The sequence below is a fragment of the Falco naumanni genome, chromosome 9 (genome assembly GCF_017639655.2).
Source record: "Falco naumanni isolate bFalNau1 chromosome 9, bFalNau1.pat, whole genome shotgun sequence".
NCBI classification, from domain to species: domain Eukaryota; kingdom Metazoa; phylum Chordata; class Aves; order Falconiformes; family Falconidae; genus Falco; species Falco naumanni.
Genome location: NC_054062.1, coordinates 34,182,852 through 34,196,189, shown reverse-complemented (window position 1 = coordinate 34,196,189; position 13,338 = coordinate 34,182,852). Strand labels below are relative to the sequence as shown.

General features: G+C 48.9%; 1 long non-coding RNA gene across 1 annotated transcript in view; it reads right to left on the bottom strand.

Annotated features, from left to right (window-relative positions):
- Positions 1-583: 583 nt before the first annotated feature.
- LOC121094027 overlaps positions 584-13,338 on the bottom strand; it is a 165,854-nt gene continuing 153,099 nt past the window's right edge. The window contains exons 21-23 of the long non-coding RNA XR_005829715.1: positions 8,133-8,327; positions 7,263-7,510; positions 584-1,176 (exon numbers count right to left, since the gene is read on the bottom strand). This is a non-coding gene — a long non-coding RNA (uncharacterized LOC121094027). The remainder of the gene's footprint in view (positions 1,177-7,262; positions 7,511-8,132; positions 8,328-13,338) is intronic.

Genomic DNA, 13,338 nt, shown 5'->3' with positions numbered 1-13,338 from the left:
AGGGACAGATTAATTGCATCCACTGAGGACGACACGGGGCAATGCTGAGGAGGGAGGGAGAGGGTGGCATTGATAAATGACCCTCACCCACTGACCCACTGCAGGCTCGTGTGGGGAGAGCTATCAATCGACAATGACTATTTGGATCCTCCCCACCCCATCGTATTCAGGTTTTCCTAGACTGCGGAACACAAGCCAGGGGTTATTGATCCCTTGTAACCGATAAGCTATTCACTCACGTTGTTTTAATCAGCTTAAGGGGCATTTGATGAAGGCCACAGATGGGAGGAGGAGGATGAGGATGGTGTACAGCTATTTGGTCCATAAGGCCAGCTCAGAAAGGAACTTACCCCCCAGAACCCACTTTTGGACCAGAGCTGGAGCTCCCCAGGGAGCCACGAACCACATCACACCGCTCCCCGCCCCCCCCCCCCCCCCCCCCCCCCCCCCGCCCCCGCCTAGGAGCAGCAGCCAGGACAACTGCAACCAGCAAATAGAGGCGTAAAAAAAATCCCACTTTGCTGAGTTTTAAAACATTTTCCTGGATCGAAGAGGCACTGGTAAGTGTTGTCATGGCAGGAGATATTTATTACCGTCTCAGGAAATGTTTCATTATTCTTTGGTAAGTGGTGGCCGTGAATTTCAGCCTGTCTGCCCAGCTATAAAGTGGACCATCAGGCAGATTATTTCCGGCAACTGGACTCCACCGAGGAATGAAGCATCACCTCCCAGGTCTGAGGACTACTGTGTCTGCAAAAGCCTGCCCAGGCTCTACTTGCCCCAGCTCTGCGGCAGGGAAGGAGACCCAGATCCCACATACCCCATGGGGAGAGGGTGGGTAGCCAGGCAGTATGCAGGGTTGCTCCCAATGTATTTACGACAGAGGGAACGTGACAAATGCCTTCAGCATGCGCTTTAAACACTCACCATGAAAATAATAACTGAACTGAATTCTGTGCTTGGCCAAATAAAGCTATGTCAGAGACAGCGTCTGGACGCACGCCAGTCTGCTCAGAAGCCTCCCAAGTGAGCTCAGCAGGTCTGGATGGAGGTGGAAAAAGCAGAAAGCTGAAGCCATCAGCTGGATGGGACCATCGGTTCTTGCTGGTGGCACAGGGCAGATCCTAGTAGAGCTGCCGGCGAAGCTCCTTCTGTTTGTCAAACCATGCAGCTGCTCTGCAACAGGATGGGGAGAAACAACCCTTTCATCACACACAGCATCATTTTTTTTTCCTGTGAAAATATCTAACCACTTTCTGAGTCTAGGTAAGCTTTCAGCACCTATAATTCCCATAGCCTCTTGGAACTTCTCTAGATGTTCTCTGTGTCTAGAAGGGAAGGGATGCCATCCAGAGGGACCCTGACAAGCTTCAGAGGTGGGCCTTTGTCAGCCTTGTGAAGTTCTATGAGGCCAAGTACAAGGTCCTGTACCTGGGTCGGGGCAATCCCAAGCACAAATACAGGCTGGGTCGAGAATGGATTAAGAGCAGCCCTGAGGAGAAGGACTTGGGGATGTTGGTTGACCAGAAGCTCAGCAAGACCCAGCAATGTGCCCTTTCAGCCCAGAAAGCCAACCACATCCTGGGCTGCATCAAAAGCAGCGTGGCCAGCAGGTCCATGGAGGCGATTCTCCCCCTCTGCTCCGCTCTGGTGAGACCCCACCTGGGGTACCGAGCCCAGCTCCGGGCCCCCAGCGCAAGGAGGACACAGACCCGTAGGAGCGAGTCCAGAGGAGGCTGTGAAGATGATCAGGGGGCTGGAGGAGTTTGGGTTGTTCAAACCTGGAGAAGAGAAGATGCCAGGGACACCTTACAGCAACCTTTCAGTATTTAAAGGGGGCTTATAAGAAAGATGGGGACAGACTTTTTAGTAGGGCCTGAAGCAATAGGACAAGTGGTAATGGTTTTAAACTGAAAGAGGGTAGATTCAGATGAGTTATTAGGAAGAAATTCTTTACTGTGAGGGTGGTGAGGCACTGGCACAGGTTGCCCAGAGAAGCTGTGGATGCCCCATCCCTGAAAGTGTTCAAGGCCAGGCTGGATGGGGCTTTGAGCACCCAGATCTAGTGAAAGGCGTCCCTGCCCATGGAACTAGATGACCTTTAAGGTCCCTTCCAACCCAAACCATTCTATAATTCTATGATACTCCTGAAACCAAGTGTTTCTTGAACTGAGCAATCATTGCTGATTAATTCTTCAGCTCTATGATACAACCGCTTTCATATCTTGCCCTGCTTTTATCAATCCTTGCCTTCAGTGGATAATTTTCTAGGCTTCTTCCTATCCATTTTTTGTGATGGGAAAACTAGAGCTACTCACAAATTATTCAAGGTGGGACATACCAGACATTCATTAAACAGCATGGTAACATTCCCCATTTTACTCTCTCTTACCTCCCTGTAATTCCTATCATTATATTTGTTTTTTGGACTATGATGGAGCAGAAGCGTCATTTTGATAGATATTTCTAGCATAACTCTCAGATCTCCTTCCTGAGCAGTAATAGCCAGTTCAGAACCCATCACTGTATGTGTAAAGTTAGAATGATTTTTCCCCTGTGCACTGTTTTTCATTTAGCAGCCTTGAATTTCATCTGCCGTTTTATTATCTGCTCACTAAGTATCATAAGGTCCTTTTCCCATTCTTGGAGGCTGGCTGTATTTTAATCTTTTTGGTATTAACTCAGTATTGCCAGCAAACGTTATTTCTTTTTTTTTTTTTTTTCCCCAGACCGACTTGGACTCCCTAGATTCAGGGAGATGCACCCAGATTGATGCAAAGGAAGTGCATGTCTATGCTGTATCATCAGCAAGTGCATAAGTGTCTTCTCAAGGCAGCATCCTCCACAAGGGTGCAGATGTGAAAGTCACTCCTACCACCATGCACACTGGCTTTACAGATAATAAGGTTGTAGAATTTTAGCATGGCTAACATAACCTGAAATGAAAAAAATCCTCTCTAAAGTAAGTTAGTTTGTCCATTGCTTGTAAATTCTTCTCTGGAGTTGTAACTGTGGTATTTGCCACCACCTCTGTGAAAGCGGGTGCTTTCAGACCCTGAGGAAAACAGGAGGGGTTTCCTTTCCTACCCCAAAGGGAGAGACTTATGAGGGTAAATTGAACGCAGCTGGGAGCAGGGACTCAGGATTTAAATGGTTGCTCAGCATGGAGGTGCTGGGGCTTGGTAGTTACTGTTTGAATGTCTGGCTCCATGTCATCAAAAACCATGCTCGGTTGGGGTTTTTGTTTTTAAAGTATATCCAGTGGCAAAGAATTCTTTAAAGTGTCAGCCCTCAGCAGGAAAAGGCTGTCCCTGCCAGCACATCTGGAATAAGTATTCCAGATGTGTTCCAGCCGGTACCCAGCCTGCTTGACGAGGGCTCCTGATCTGCATGTGACTCCAGGCTCTTGCTGTAAGTACGGACAGAGAAGGGTCCCTCCTACCCAGTGACAGAGCATGTCACCACCAGCGTGTCCCAGCAGAAACAGAGCATGGCAGGGACTGCACGGCAGTTGTGTAAGCAGGGCAAACGGAAAATGATGCACCAAAGCTTGTGCTTCAGTTACAGACCTGCCAAGCTCTCCACTTCCCTAGTTTTCAGAGACAGCTGTTTTCTAAACTATTTTAGCCAATGGGCCATGGACACCTTGCAAAACTGCACATTAAAATGAGCCATGGACACTCCATTAGCCATTCCTCAAAGACAGGTGGTAGAAGATAGTTTATTAACTGCTAAAGAATGGTTTCCCTCTATAATGAACCTTTCTCCAGTATTGAAGAAAAGCCATGTCTTACTTTCCTTTTCTAATAAATGGCTTCTTTAGAGTTTAATTAACTTCTCCCTGCTCTTCTTTTGTGGCAAAGTGTCACCCTGACCACGAGACAAACTCTTGTTTGTTCCTTTATCTAGGAAAGCACTGGCCTGTCAGATAAATGTTCTGCCTAATTTGCTGGGGCTTTTCTCTTTCCACATTCCAGGGAGGGAAGGAGTAATAACAGAAAGCTGTGCTCTTGGGCAGCTGGATACCTCCAGCCCTGGGATTAGGAAGGAGCACCTACTTAAATACAGCACGGACTATGCTCCTGCAGCACTGCCAGGGCGAACAGGGACCCACTTCATAGACCCAACCAGGAGCTGGATCAGGCCCTTCTGCCTGCTCCTTTGTTTCTTTGGGTTTGAAAACAAACCCTGAGGAAACAATTTTTGCCCTTCCAGGAGTTCAGGGTTTTGTATTTTCAGCAGTGTGTGTCTTTCCCTCTGTGTGTGTGTGGTACACATATATATATATAGCTCAAAATCAATAAGAGTGAGATTAGGTCACTGTAGTACTGAGAAATGTGCTCCTCATAGCATATAACACCAACCAGCACCTGCTCCTTCTCACTTGCTTTTGTGTTCCAGGACCAGCTACATTTGCAGAGACAGTGGCACAGACTGGAGAAAGCAAGGGTTGTTCTCTTCTGCTCTTACAAAGAAGATGCAGGGGCTGAATTGGGCCAAGTCAAGAGGGACCATCATGAGCTTCTGTTTCGGCTTTTCAGCTAAGCTTAAAGCCCCAAGACCCATCACACAGCAGATGTGTGATCCTTGGGGTTCTCCATCAGAAGCGAGGTGGAGCCCATGAGCACCACCTGGAGAGATGGGTAGCTTTTCAATACCTGGGCCCCTTCTTAGAAAAAGATGGTGTATTTGGTGCAGCTTTGGGGTCCTAGCAGTAACCATGCTTCCGAGCAAAGCTCCTTTTACCCTAACTGAGGCTTCAAGTAAAGATGTCCCAGGGCCAACCTCATTATACAATAGAGGCACACTGGACTGCAGCTTCTGAATGGTACTGGTTGATTAATTGTGCCAGGCTGACAGCAGCAAGTTTTTGTGTGCTGAAGCTTTCAGACACCAATGCAGTAATGGTCTCCAGCACGCAGACAGTCTCAGGGGACTTGTCCTTCCTACCCAAACAAAATTAATTAATGGTAGCAATAAATAAACCAATCCAGGCGAATGAGAGTATCTGAGACGCTCTGGGGAGGCTGCTGCAGACATGCAGTGGGAAGCAGCTGGTGTGGGAGTGGGACTCATGTTGGAGTGATGGACACCCCACAGCCAAACACCTGCAAAGGTGGGTGACAGCAGAGCCATGAGGGACCCCAGGAAGCAGCTCTGGCCACACAGTAGAGCTGGGCAACATCAGCACCTCTGAGCATCTCAGGGCCTCCTCCCCACACTGCTCACATGGAAGGCAGCTAGCTGAGATACACACCTGTAGTTTTGGGTGGAGAAATCACTCTACCATGCTATTAGTTTGGGCTGAAATTTTAGCTGGCAGTGCCAATGGGTTGGAGGGAGACTGCTGGTGTTAGTGACCGCACAGCATCCAGTCAGTGCCCGCTGCTATGGGTAGGAAAGGGGCTTTTTGGCTGCTCTGCCTGGTTATTCAGCAGCATGTGCCATCTATAATTTACACCTGGGGAAGAGAGCTGGTTAGCTAAGTTTTCCTAGGAACATGATAGAAGTAAAAAAATGGGAAAGGAGAGCTTTTTGTAGTGCATGTTTGCTGAAGGAATAAACCTGTTTAACAAAGGGAAAGGAAAGCTCACACTCACTTTTTGAATACACTGGGTGAAACTGGATTGCAGTGGGAGCATGGGCCGGCACAGAGCATCTTTGGGAAAAGGCAGAAGCCACGGCTGACCATTTATTCCCCTCTTCTATGCTCAGCAAAATTCTGCCACCATGTGCAGGCTGAACTTGAAGGACTCATTCCTCCACAGACATGGTCCTGTTTGGTCTGTCCTAGCCTTGCCTTACATACCCAGGCAAAAGCAGGTCCCTTTAATCCAACTGTTTCATCCCACCCCCTACATTCGCAGGGGCATACATAACACCACCATGCATGGTTGATATCGATCAAATTAATCCATCACAGGCAAGCCCCTGCATGCTTATGGGATTGAGAAGAAGGACCTTGCACACCCCTGCACTCATCCCACCCCTGCCTCCCTTCTCTGCCAGGGCTGCAGGGTCCTGTCAGACACGAGGTGCTGGCACAGCCAGGTTAGCAGCCAATACCTCCTCAGCTCCCCACCCTGAGGTCTAATCACCGGCCTCTCATATCTCAAGCAGTTCTTAGGCACTCCTAATTAGCACGTGACAAAGTGCCTGCCACATGTTGGTCAATACCAATTAGCATACTTATTAAATGCACATATTTGTTGGTGGCAGTTATCTAATTACCTCACAAGTGCATCAAGGAGAGGCCCGGCAAAGGATGCCACAGCCCAGAAGCAGCGTCTTCAGGTGGTTTGTGTGCAAACCCTGTAAGGCATCAAACCCTGCTGCAACAGGAGGCAGGAAAAGGGGCTGCACCAGACCTGCGTGTTATGGCTGATGTAGGGCTTGGCACCTGCATCTTCAAGGGGCTGAGCACATGAGAAACCTCCCTGCGCTGTGCAGGGAGAGTTAAAAGGGGGACACCATCTGCACAGCCCCATTTCCACCCATCCTCAAGTGATGTACCCAAAAGGGGCTCTCACCTTCCCTCACTCCCCTGTGCACCCCACAGACTTTCTCTGGGTCTCCAGTTGGACATTGTCACCTCTTCTGGGTCAAGGATCCAGGAAGGAAATACACGGTGAGCTTGCTAAGCACACAGCCCAAGTGGCCTCCCAGCTCCCACCACCCACCATTTCCAGAGTACCATGACTCAGTCAGACAGTTAGGGTTTTCCTTCTGCAGAATTAGTTGCCTGGAAGTCAGGGAAAAGGAGTAATGAGAGAGGCCAAATGACCCGAATTTATATTTGCCAGGTTACATGAGGCTTCTGCTTTTTATTTCTTTCCCTCTTTTTTGCATACCATACCACAGGCTGAGCCTTGCCAGTGGGTACCACTGTTATCAGACAGCAAGCAGAGTGGAGAGCTGATACAATGCTCGTGCCTGGGATCCAAAACAGACCCTGCGCCCTGTTTTAATTTAATGCTCATGGAAGTCTCCAATTCAGACTTTTTTCCCCTCCCTCCTTGGAATTAGTATAGCAGAGCACGGCTGCAGAAGTTTCTCTGCCTTTTACATCAGGGCTGGCATGGACAGACTCTCCCCTCTGCAAGGGAGAAGGGGAGCCTTCTGGGTGATGGAGGAGATGCCATTTTTGCATTTTGACATAGGAAAATGAGTGAGAATGGAGGGCGCTGGGTGCTACAGCAGACCCAAACCAGAGCGGAGTAAAGGACTGGTGAAAGAGAGGGGGAAAGCCGTGCTCTACTCACCACTTTGCTTTTCCTGTCCAGCCTTGGCATTTTTTTTTCCTCCACTTCCCTTAAGGTTCTCCATCTCTTGAAGAGCTGAGAAGAGCATTCATCCCTCCAGCACGCTCCTTGCTCTGGCAGGCTGTGTCATTCTACTGTAGCTTGGGCTGGCCCAGGACGGATGCAGCATGTCTAAGTCTTCCTTACTGTTGAGTCTACTACACATAAAATGCAAGCAGTGCCCCAAGTAACTTATCTTTTATGCGTGCCTATTAAGCAAAAATTAAAAGAAAATTACATGGGGAAGTCAGCAGCAAGTAGGAGGGGACGGGTTGTAATTATATGGCTATTAATTGGCGTAAAGTTCCAGTTTAATACTCCCTGGCCCATGCCAGTATTTTCTAGGGAAATTTTCTCTCTATTAGTGTTGGATGAGAACTGGGATTCTCTCTGGAAGCTCTCAATCTACCCAAAGAGGTGACTTTCAGCTTCAGTCCCCCAGCAGGTTTTGGTTTTCATGCACTGACAGACAAAAAGTAAAGGTTGCTTTTATAATACGGCTTTGTCTGCCTGAGGTGGCGGGGGTGGGGAGAACTAAGTTTTACCATTAGGGGATGATAAGCAAGTGATGGTCCTTTTAAGATTCAGCCCACATGGAGGTATTTTCTCCAAATACAAAGTTCAGGAATAGAAAACTCAAGAGATTATTCCCAAATATCCCCTACAGCTTCTGCCAGCCTTGGGAATTCCCTAGTGGAAAGCGGGAACCTCCTGCCCAAGTGGCTGCTCATCAAAACCTGACAAACTGAACCAAAACATTTTGAGCAGCAAACATCCATCAAACCCCATGGAGGATTTAAAGAAGTGATGTGCAGTTTCCTGCCAACTCACCTGGCAAAGGACCAGGCAACCCAGATGCCTGGTCCATAATGCTCCTGCCTTGCAGGATACAGCTCTGCCACAGAAGAGGGTGAAGATGCAGGCATTTGCTCTTAAACCAGGGTGTGCTGGTATTCACAGGTCTGCCCCGTAAGGTAGGAAGCATGGCCTTTCCATCCAAGGAGTCCCACGGGCAGCTGGAAGACACTGGGGTGGGGAGAAAATTAATATTTTTACATTTTTCTTTGCTAAAATATTTCCATGGATAAATCAAAGTGCTCGCAGTTTTGCACTAGATGAGAATTATACTTTCCTTTGAAAGTCCGAGGTTTCTTTCCAGGGGAACAGTCAGATCTGCCCCACTCCAACAGATACAAACACCCTCCAAGTTGCTCTTTCTAGGACCCCAGCAGGAACTACTTTTGCTAAGAAACCTAAACATTTATCTTTAAGCTACAGACCTATCTCCTTTATTTCCCAAGCAGGAGAAAAGCACTCACTGAAGTGAGTTGGTGGCAGGGGGGAAGGGATAATTTTATTTAGTCCATAGCTTGGAAGCTCGGAGCACGAATTCTCCCTCCACACCATGGCTCTCCATGGACGGCATTAAAGTGGAACTACATGCCTTTTGAAAAGGAAGGCTTCTACTATGACTAGGTGACTGAGAAGCTTCTCAGTCAGCTGGCTCCAGCAGCCAGAGGCATGAAAAGAATGAGGATCTTATGAAACTTGAGATAAAATCCCCAGCTATGAATGCTCAGCATGCTTCTCTGGAAAAGACTTTTCTTCGCCATGCACACCTAACCCAGAGGAGACATTCCCATAGCAAAAGGACTTCAACGTGTGATCACTAAACCCACTTACTAAGCAAAGAAATATATCGTCAAAATTTTTTTTAATCCACACATAGGTTTATTAGTTGCTTCTTCTGTATTGTTTTGTTCCTCAGCAAGCACCTGCTGCCTCAGGAGAGGAGTGCTGTGTGCTGAGGATGGAGTCAGCACCAGGAGCCAAGACCGATCCCACCATCAGAGGTACCAACAGCTTCATTCACCCAAGACAGGGATTTGCCATCGGACTCTGAGCCTGCCAGCTCTGAACAAACTCAGCATCCTCTGCCTCCAAAGGTGTGCAGGCATCTGCTGCCGAACAGACGGCGGGAGCGGAGGAAGATGTGATGGGAGGGTGAGCAGGGGAATACAGCACCACCACAGCCTTTGAGTAGAAGGCGGCCACAGGGCTCCCCATGCAGCAAAAAAAGCCTCCCCTGGCAGCCAGGGCTGACTCACAGCCCCCTTTGCCCCATCAGAAGTGACACAGTAGCACTGCCACCGCTTTAATCAACTGGGCAGCTGCTGAGCTGGAAGAGAGTCCATGTAAAATCAATGTGCCATTAGAGAAACCACCAAGGGCTGCCAGTCAATACGCTGAAAAGACACTGCTGCCTGTGACAACCCAAACCAGCAACCTGCTGTTATTGACAGAAGAAGTGGCAGGCTTTAAAAAAACAGCATCTTGTTCTTCCCTCCTCCTCCTCCTGAGTAAATTAACCCCAAATCTCTTTGTTTACCCTCACCCCTAATAAGCTCTCGTGGCTCACATAAATGGTATTCCAGGCTTTTTCCTGAGCAGGCAAGAGCCTTTGTTCCCTTTCATCCTGGGAAAAGGAAGGGTTTAGATAATCTCAGAATGCCAGAAAGCAATTTATTTTGACCTAGACCGTTTCTGCAATGTCATCTCTTGGCTTCAGCATAGGGGAAGCTTCATTAGCTGGTGTTTACGCAGCACAGCCGCACTCGGATGGGGTTGCGTGTCCCGGGCACTGCGTGGGAGCAGCGATGGACAGCCAGTCCCTGCAGCTCTGGGAGCAGCCCAAAGCAGCTTGACCCTGCGTAAGGGACAAGGCCATGGCACACAGCCGCTCCATGCCCAAGCAACACCCTCCAAAAGTCTGAACAGCAAGAAAGCTGAAGACATCAGTCAGGAGCATGGGGTCACTCAGGATATTGCACACACCAGGTCCCCGATGCAGACATGGAAGACACTCGGGAGGGGATCCTGTCCTGTCCCCCTTATCCCAAGGCAGCATTAGCTCTACCCCAGTGATCCAGAAGGAGCATTCAGTCCTTTCCCCCTCTCCAGAAAGCAGAAATTTGCAGCAACTGATTCTCACTGCTCTTCCTTCCTGTTCCTAAGCCCCTGGGTGAGCTCAGCTTTTAGCTTTCAAGATGTTTTTGGCAGCCTCAAGCCTGGAAACTTTCTTTCGAAAGGAAAAGTGAAAGCACAGAACATCACATAGCCACGCAGCTAATAGCAGGAAACAACACCAGATGCTGCAAGACTCTCTCAAGAACAGCAAAAGCTGGCAGCACAGCACTCAGCAGACAACAGCATGTGTCCCTTCCAGCTCCCCCGTCTTGGCTCCATCATTCGCTAAAAAACACCTACCAAGACGGCATGGACTGTGGTGCAAACACACTGAGCTACCCAAGACCCGAGAGCAGCATTGCTGCAAACCAGGCCAGGAGCACAGCCCCACCAAAAAGCAGTTGTCAATGGTGTGAGCCCCTTTTGTCAGACCCCCAATAACCCCCATTGCACAGCGCAGGCTTTTATTTCTGCCCCATCCAGGCTGCTCAGGAATTGCAATAATTCATCTCTCCGTCAACAGGGAATATTTTTTAAATCTCTCCCTCCCTGCAGGCAGGCAGAGGTCTCCTCTGCTTTTTCCAGGCAGATTCCTTTATTGTTATTTTCCTCTAGATGAGGAGTTTACATTTCAAATCCTCCTGCCTCCTTTTGGGGTGGGGGAATGACAGTTGGGTAGCAAATCCCAGGAAGACTCGGAATTGCTTCTTGCAGGCAGCCAGAAAGAAGAGCTGAAAGTTTGTGCATCCAAACTTTTGATGTGGAGCATAAAGCGAGTCTTGTCTTCCCCCCACCTCCACACCCGCCACCGAAGTTACGTAAAAATAAAACCAGGCTCCCTCATTCTCTTGGCAGCAAGCAGCACGTCCTGCAGAGGAACCTCGTGTCCCGAGACTCTTCCACCAGGCTGGGAAAAAAAGAGAGAAGTGCAGATCGTTCCCTGGCTGGCTCCCACTGAGCCTTACTTCACTCTGTGTACTTCCCAGCAGGACATTGATGTGGACGGGCATCTGGAAAGTCTGCAAGAGTTTCATCAATGCTTTGTTTTGTTCTAAACTTTCCACGCTCGGGGTATTATTAACATGCTGGTTTGGTTGTGCAACAGCACAGCAAATGGTGTTGGCCTCCTTTGAAGAGGGAGGAGTAGATGGGCCACCGCGGGCCCATTGCTGCCACTAAAGACCCACCGAAATCCCTGTGGTTCCTGCGATTGCTGAAGGCCCATGCTGGATACATTACAGTAAGTCAGCAGAAAGCAAATAAACAGGCAGACAGGATAAACAGGCTCTACAGCCTGGTGTTCCCTGAGAAAAGTATGACTTCCCCCCCACCCCTCGCAATACCCATCACTTTGTCAGCAAATCTGTGTGCACAAGGGCATCTTTTGCCTCCCAGGCTTGCAAACCCAATCCACTGATAAACAAAGTGCTTGCTGAGCCCCAGGTCCTGCGGAGAGCTGCCTTTACTCTGGATGAAAAGCCTAAGCCTCAGTCACAGAGATCGGCCACCCTGCCATGCTGCCTGCCAGGCAGTTTTATCCCTCGCTGCAAACCAGCTGCTAAAGCCTGGCCATCATCAGAGCCCCTACAACCTGCACAGCCCATGTCCTGAGGTGACAAAGCTCACAACCTACAAAACAAGATGCAGGCCCTGTGCCCATGCCTTGCTCAGCACAAAGGAGATCCAGCTACCTATTCTTGACGTGCAGAAAACATGTTGAAGAGCTGTCCCAGAACTCCTGGGCTAAAAAGCACAAGGGTAGAGGAGGTCTTACTCAGGGGTGATGGCTTCTTTCCCCTCTAAAGACCTGTCTGTAGAGTAATTAAAGCTCCTGTTTCTAAGCTGCTTGGTATTTTAATTGATTTTCTGCACTGGCTGCCCACAGTCTAGTCATTCAAATCTGAGACTTACCTTCCAGGCCCCAAACGAGTGGTGAGGGAAAGCAACCTACCCTGCACTTTCCTGCAAGGCCATAGTGGTTGGGACTGGTTTGTGCTGGGGATGCTGTTGGCCAGGCCACCTGGATGCCAAACCAATGCCCTGATCTCCACTATGTAGCAGCTTGGGGCGAGAAGAGCTTCCCACCACAATCTCGTACCTTACCTGTTTTTTGTTTTTTTCTCCTGGGAACTCTCTCTGGGCTTCCCAGTTATCACAAGAGAAGAGGAGTTTATCCATTCTGCGTAGTCAGATTCTTGTCAAGAGAGAATTGGGAACATGGAAACAGGGACTGATGTTTTCAAACTAACTCCTGTTTTCCCCCTTTTCTGGTTTCAGATGCTGTCAGTACCCAAAGAAGCAAATTCGGCAATGCAGACATCACCAGAGCAAAAAGCATTTCTCCAGTGAAGTGAGCTGAAGAGCTTGTTCTGTGAGAGATGTTTTGAAATGGATCCTTGCACAGCAGACAGCTCCTTGCACTTAAGTTTTATTAAAGGAGTAAAGGTCCCTTCTTGCTCATACTCTTCCAAGATCAAATTTGCTTTCCAGTGATGTATTTTCATACTTCCTCTATCTTCCCTTTCCCTCTTCTTTATTCCTTGGGGACCCATCAGCTGTTAGGATGCATGTCAACACCGGTCACTGTGGCCAGTTGTTTTTGAAACAACAACATTCCTGGTTCATTTAATTTAGTGTTTGAAACTCGCACTGCTCCCGGCAGGAGGCTTGATCAAAATGATGAACGACTACGTGCTGCCTCCCTCCCCTGCTGTGCGCAGAGAGCTGCGGTGGCAAAAGCACGCCTCAGTCCTGCAGACCCCTCTGTGGGTGCTGCGAGAGGCACAGGACCCCAGGCAGGACCACCAGCCTCTCAACGCTGCCCACGTCCACTTACATGTCCCATTGAGTTACCTGCAAAATGCCCAGTCTTCAGACTAAATCAAATGAAAACCCTTGGCTGAGTGTTGTGGTATCAGCAGGAGGTGAGGGAGGCTGGGAATATGGCTTGCACTGAAATTCAGGAGGACTGGAGAAGCTTTTTAATAAAATCCTAAGTCCATCCCAGCTTACTACTGGCAAAGTACAAGTCTGGGATCTACTGGGTAGGGGCCAGTTGGGTTTTTTTTTG